The following is a 6,146-nucleotide window of genomic DNA, read 5'->3' as shown; positions in this document are numbered from 1 at the left end:
ATGACTGAATGGGATTTGGCGCGATGATTGACAGCCGCCTCCCGCAGGGCGCCGGATGCGGGGGCCAGGGGGGGATGGGGGAGGAGATATTCTGGGACTCGAACCGGCGGGTGGATGAAAAGTTTGCTTTAAAACCAGGGAGAAGCCTGGAATGTGCCTTCAAAACAGCCCCCCCCCGCCGCGGGCTCCCCCCGTTGAGAGGGGAGGCAGCTTGTCTGCGTGCAAAGCTGCAGCCCAGCCCAGGAGCTGTGGCCAGATGTTCAAAGGCCACCGATGAGGCTGCAGGGGAGGAAGTGGTGTGCCAGCACCTCGAGGTGCTGCAGGAGATCCGGCCAACGGCACCTACATCTTGCCGCCAAACCCCCCCCTCCTGGAGTGGGTGGTGGGGCAGACTGGAAACTGTGGGGCAGCTTAATTGGCATCTAATTTCTCAGTGTTTTAGTCACCTCAATAGGGAAAAGATCAGTCCAACCAGGCCAGCAGCCCCCCGTGATGTGAGTCCCTTTGCGGCCCCTGCCCCTCCAATTCACACCATGCTAACAAGGCCTGTTTGCACGCTAGAAGTCCCTTGGGGGGAGTGGGGGGGGGTTGAGGCACTTGGAGGGGGAGCGAATAGCACCTTGGTAGTGGGGGTCAGCTCCCTAGCGGCTGTGTCTGCTGCAATGGTCCGCAGTGAAATCGTTAGTAATGGTGCCATTGAAACAGTTATGGCTGAGAGTCCCACGTAACCCTTTAGTGTGCAGGTCACATCTCAGAGCTCTAGTCTCAGGCTGTCTGCAGACTCAGCCAGACATCCCTGCATTTGAGCCAGTCGGGGCCTGGTTTCAAGTTTTTTTCTTTGCGAGCATGAGGATCAGGACGGAGCCTAATTTTTAAAAAAGGTGAAAGCTGAGGTGATGGTGCAGAACCTTGCAGTAAGCGGAGGATTCTGCAGCTGTGGGATTGCTGAGTACAAGGGCCCCTGCTATGTTGTCTCTGGGTGAGAATGCTCCATAGGTAAGGTGTGCCTACATTATGTATGTTACAGCATGTGTGAGCATGCAGAGGGCCTACCGTGTGGGCATAACTGTGCAATGATCTCAGTGTGTGCACACATGCCCTTGCACTCTGTTGGATGGAACCAGAACTGCTCCCCTCCATGTCATAGTCCCTATAAAGCTAACAGAGATTCTCCATCAGCTCAAGTGGCCAGGGCTATGCCTGTGCACCAGGAGTTGGGAGTTCTGTCCTGGCTGTGAGCATAAGCGCCTGTGATGCACAGCGTATTGACAGCCAGGTAAGTCCCTAAGCAGCTATGGAATTGTTACAGTGTGTGTGTTTGTCAGAAATTCTCAAACATTTCCCTAGTGTGGACCGTCTCTTAACACAGAGCTGTTCTTGTGGACACCTTCCTGCCCATTGTCTGGGCCACCTCTCTTCTCATGTGCCAATGGTCCCCCCTCCCCAGAGATTACACTGGACCCTCACGTGAGTAACCCCTGGCTTGGAAACACAGAGGAGTGGCATTGGGAAAGGTGGAACCAGGGCAAATTGGCACCTTCTCCAGCTTTTGATCAGCATAAAGAAAGACAGAGGCAAACAGAAACACACAGTCAGAGATTCAATGGGGGTGGAGGGGGTTGGGGCTGAGAGTTACGCACATCACAGGACACTCGACTCTGCCCCTCAGGCCAGTGGTTTCAACCTATGGTCTTCAGACCCCTGGGGGGCCCGCAGATTACGGTTAAGATTTCCAAAGGGATCCGCATCTCCCTTTGACATTTTTTAAGGGTCCACAAATGAAAAAAGGGGGGAAACCACAGTCTTAGGTAATGAGCCATTGGCTAGCTGTGAAAGGGAACGAACACAGCCCCAACTACCCTGGAGCTAATTTAATTTGTCTCTTTTATGGCCAATAAGTCACAAATTGCTGCGATCTGGACTCCACTAGGGCCGACGCTGTCTGGGGACTTGACCCCCAAAGCCTCAAATTGAGACTTCTCGGTTTTGCAGCTAATTCCAGATTATCCCCCAGGGGATTTGGCTTTTATCTCACAATCAGGTGTGTTTCTATTGATATGAAATCTCTTCAGCCCTGCGGGCTCCTTTTCCTAGAGCAGGCAGCTTTTCCTTTTTGCTGTCATGTCCTTTCAGAAAGAGCAATTACTAAGGGGGCGAGACAGAGGATCATTTTAATCAATGCTTGCAGCCAGTGGAATGTCTTCACACTCTGGAAAATGGAGAACAGCCCAGTGAAATGCGAGCCAGGTTCAGAGATGGGAGCAGGTCCTTCCCTTTATGAAACGGGTCAGCTTCACTGGGTTCCCCCTACCTCTCCCTCTCCCCTACTTCACAGTGCCCCAGGAGCTGAATGGCACCTTAGCATAAGAAACACAGAAGGCCAACAGCTCCTTTAAGGATGCTGAGCATTGGCATAAGAACAGTATGAGGGCATGTCTCAGTGGATGCATGGGTTCATGTCACAGGGAGGGGAGATGTTTGCACACGTGTGTGTGTCTGTATTTGCTTAGATACATGCATGTGTGTGTGGACATGTGCGAGGGCCTACGTGTATATGGACAGACGTGTTTACTAAGATTGCAAGCTCTTTGGGGCAGAGCCAGTCTTTTTGTTCTGTGTTTGTACAGCACCTAGCACAATGGGAGCTGGGGCCATGACTGCGACTCTTAGGTGCTACCACAACCCACATAATCCATACTCCTAATAATAATGTGTTTCGGTTTGTGCATGTGCCACTGGGAATTCTTATGAACATGTGTCAGAGCTTGTGTGGCTGCATTAGTGTGTGTATGTTTAGGTCCATGAGAGTGCAGTCATGTGTGGGTTCACGTGTTTAGCTGTGCGTGCACATGCTGGGGTTAAAGTAAGAAGGAGCAAAAGGATGGTGCAGCTCTGTCTCCACCCCCCACCCTGCTAAAACAGGGGAGCTCTGAACCCAGTTTGCTCCCCGACAGCTCCCCTGCCCTCTCGGCTGGTGCAGGGACTAGTGCTGCCCCTTCTCTTTCAATCTACTTTAGCCATGGCATATGCACTCACTCAACTGTCCCTGTACAGGCATGTCTCTCACACACACACACGCCCTTGAATCCAGCACACCCAGCTGCCAGCAGCTGCTGGGGCTCAAAGGGAGCAAAATGGTGGCAGAACCGAGATGGATCCAACTGTGTCAGTCAAGTGGATTTCTCTGCCCCCTGCTTCCCGGGCTGCACTCTGCAGCCCGGGCACGCCGGGGGTTCAGTTTGTAGCTGCTGTCGGGAGCCAGCGCGGGGGTTCTCAGTCCCACATCAGTCCCGGGCAGCAGGTACGAGGGCAGGCGCTCCCGGGCACCGTCCAAGACCTGCAGAAAGGGGCTTGGAAAGTGTTTGTTTAATGCTTGGCAATGGAGGCAAAAGCCACCCTTGCTCTTTCCTTTCATATCGCCTCCTGGCAGCTCTCTTCTCCCTGCTCCTCCTTTCCCAAGGTTGAATGATGAACGTGTGGTTGACAGGGGCCCCCACCTGGACATCTGAGCTTACAGGGCCCAAACCAATCCAACCACAAGGCAGCCAAATGCCAGCGCACAAGGGGCTGTGACACACAAAACGCCACCTTGCTGCCGCCAGCCAGCAGCCCCCACCCTCTGTTGTCTGTCCCAGTGTCTCTCTCCTCCCAGACCCAGGGCCCACCCCTTCTTAGGCCCACTGTTACTCACCCACCAGCTCCCAGGCTCGCTCACGCAGCCATGGAGTTAGGGGGCTGGGAGGGAGTTGGAGCTTTCCGTGCCTGTGCTGGCCCCATCCTGTGCTGCTCCCATAGCAAAGTGCTATCTTGGGGGCTGGCCAGCTGGTACCTTTAAGCAGCACCGTTTTCACTGTCAGAGCCTGTGCACTGGGACACATCTCTAGGGCATAGAGGTGACATGCTGCTGTTGCAACGAGGGGTCAGATCCACCCCGGTGTAACTCCAGTGAAGGCAAGAGAGCTGCACTGGCGTGGGCGTGGGCCAGGATGTCAGTTGGCCAATGAGAAAGGCCCAGATCCTCAAAGGATTTCAATGGCCGTTAGGAGCCTAAACACCTTTTTGGATCTGGGCCAAGGTGCTTCCAGGCTGGCCCTATTACATCTGAAAGCAACCCACAGCTCTTCCAGCCTCCCCGGCCTCCTTGGGCTCTGCTAACAAGCCTCCACTTCATCAAACCCCTGCAACACACCTGTCGCTCGCCAAGACAAAGGGCCAACTCCAGACGCACCAAAGGAACAAAGGACTTTCAACAGGTGGGGGGGGCCAGAAGCTGCTGGACCTGAAAGGAGACAGCCTGAGACAGCATGCTCTGATGGTTCCAGTAGGGAACCAGGTGTCAGGAAACCTGAATTCTATTCCCATTTCCACCCTGACCCCCTGCATGACCACTTCACCGCCCTGGGCCTCAGTTTCCTGACCTGTCACGTGGGGAGCGTGACGCCGCGCTGCCTTTACTGGCCCCTGTGAGACGTTCAGGTGAAAGGTGCTGTCGCACTGCACAGCATTGCTAGTGTGTATAAACTCTGGGAGGAGATGAGCAGGTGCGTGTATGAGAGATTCCTGCCCTTTCTCCGACCAGCACTCAAATTATGTCACTAGTTATCAAGCGTCCCCTCCCCCTACCTCTGTTGCTGCTGGTTCTCTATCCGTGCTCCCCCCCACTGTTTGCTGTGCAGCCATCAGGTCCGTTCTGTGTAGGCGTACCGTCAGATTCAGTAGCAGTCAGGAAAGTCAGACAAGGCAAATGGGCAGCCGGGGATTCTGCACTGGGGATGGATGGACAGGCTCTCCCCCTGGGTCACAATCCCCAGCATCAGCACTTTGGATGGACATCTAGGCCCAGAGCCTCAAAGGTATTTAGGTGCCTAACTCCCACTGAAAACAATAGGATTTAGGAGCCGAAATACCTCTGAGGATCTAGGCCCAATGCCCTGCTCTCAGCCTCAAGGCTCTTCACAACCCCGCTTTCCCTACATCATCTCTCGGCTCACCTCGCCTCCTTCTGGCTCATTACGCCTCTTTATCCTCTCCTCTGAACGCTCCCTTCCCTCCCCCTCCTCTTCCATGTTGCCTCTTAGGCCGCCCACTTCCTATCTCCTTCCTGGCATTGTATGAATCTAGTCTGATTTCAGGAGCCCTGAGCACCTGCCATTTCTATGGGTGGCAGTGGGGCTTGCAAGGGCCTGGCATTTCTGAAAGTCAGGGCAGTGGTAATAATCAGTCCCTCCAGAAAACTCACTTCTTCGGAGAAGGCTTCCTCTGCAGATACACGTTTCTTCCCGCCACCACGTTTTCCTCCACCTACATTGCTGGCCTTGCTAGTTGTCTGAACTAGACAGGAAGCTCTTTGTGTCAGCAATTGGGTCCCACTATGTACTTGGGAAAGCTCTGGGTGCTTAATAGGAAATAACTGCAATACTTAATCAAGAATATCATTTGCATTTAAATCACTGTCCACGTGAGATTCCCTGTGCACTTTACAAAACAACTTTGTCAATCGCAAGGAATTACGGCGACGATACCTAGCAAGCGAATGGGAACCTGTTGGGCCAGTTTGGTACTCAAAGCCCTCACGCTTGCAGTCAGGTCCACACAAGCAGACCAATAGACCTGCGCAGAGTCTCACTGAGAGAGGAAGGACGGCAGCAGCCTAGGCTACTGGGATTCAACTCTCTTCTCCACCACCAGCTTTCTGTGTGGCCTTGGGCAAGTCAAGCAGGTGTGTGCTGAACGCTGGTTAAAACAGCAGTGAAGAGTCAGGTTAGCAGCTCAGATGATAACCTAAAGGGCAGTCCGAGGCTGACATTGAGCTGCTAAGCTGAGTCGCTGTGTTTTCACTTCTGAATTAATCTGGGTTAGCTAACCTGAGTTCAGAAGGCCTTTCGTGTGTATGTGCATGTGTGCGTAGTGTAGATATACCCTTAGTTTCTGTGTGCCTCAGTTCCCCATCTGTACAATGGGGGTAATAGCACTGCCCCCTTCCCCCTGCAAGGGATGGCGGGAGGATAAATAAAATGAAGATTATGAGTCCCTCAGATAGTAGGAGGCCATCTAAGTACCTAAGACAAATAGTCACTGACTCTGCCCATGCAGATCTGATTACAGGACCAGAGTTAGGGTTTGGGGTTTTTTTGGTTTGGTTTTGT

At 53.3% G+C, this 6,146-nt stretch overlaps 1 long non-coding RNA gene across 1 annotated transcript; it reads right to left on the bottom strand.

The window, feature by feature from the left end:
• Positions 1-3,158: 3,158 nt before the first annotated feature.
• Positions 3,159-4,237, bottom strand: LOC137143893 (uncharacterized). The gene is made up of 2 exons (XR_010917296.1): positions 4,190-4,237; positions 3,159-3,337 (listed from the first exon to the last, which is right to left on the bottom strand). It is a non-coding gene; the product is annotated as an uncharacterized lncRNA (long non-coding RNA).
• Between the last annotated feature and the right edge of the window lie 1,909 nt (positions 4,238-6,146).

Source organism: Emydura macquarii, unplaced genomic scaffold (assembly GCF_026122565.2).
Source record: "Emydura macquarii macquarii isolate MOO-44397 ecotype Brisbane River unplaced genomic scaffold, CSIRO-AGI_Emac_v2 contig_3348, whole genome shotgun sequence".
Lineage (NCBI taxonomy): Eukaryota > Metazoa > Chordata > Testudines > Chelidae > Emydura > Emydura macquarii.
Note: the sequence above shows the minus strand (reverse complement) of the source record. Positions and strands in the feature narration are given on the sequence as shown.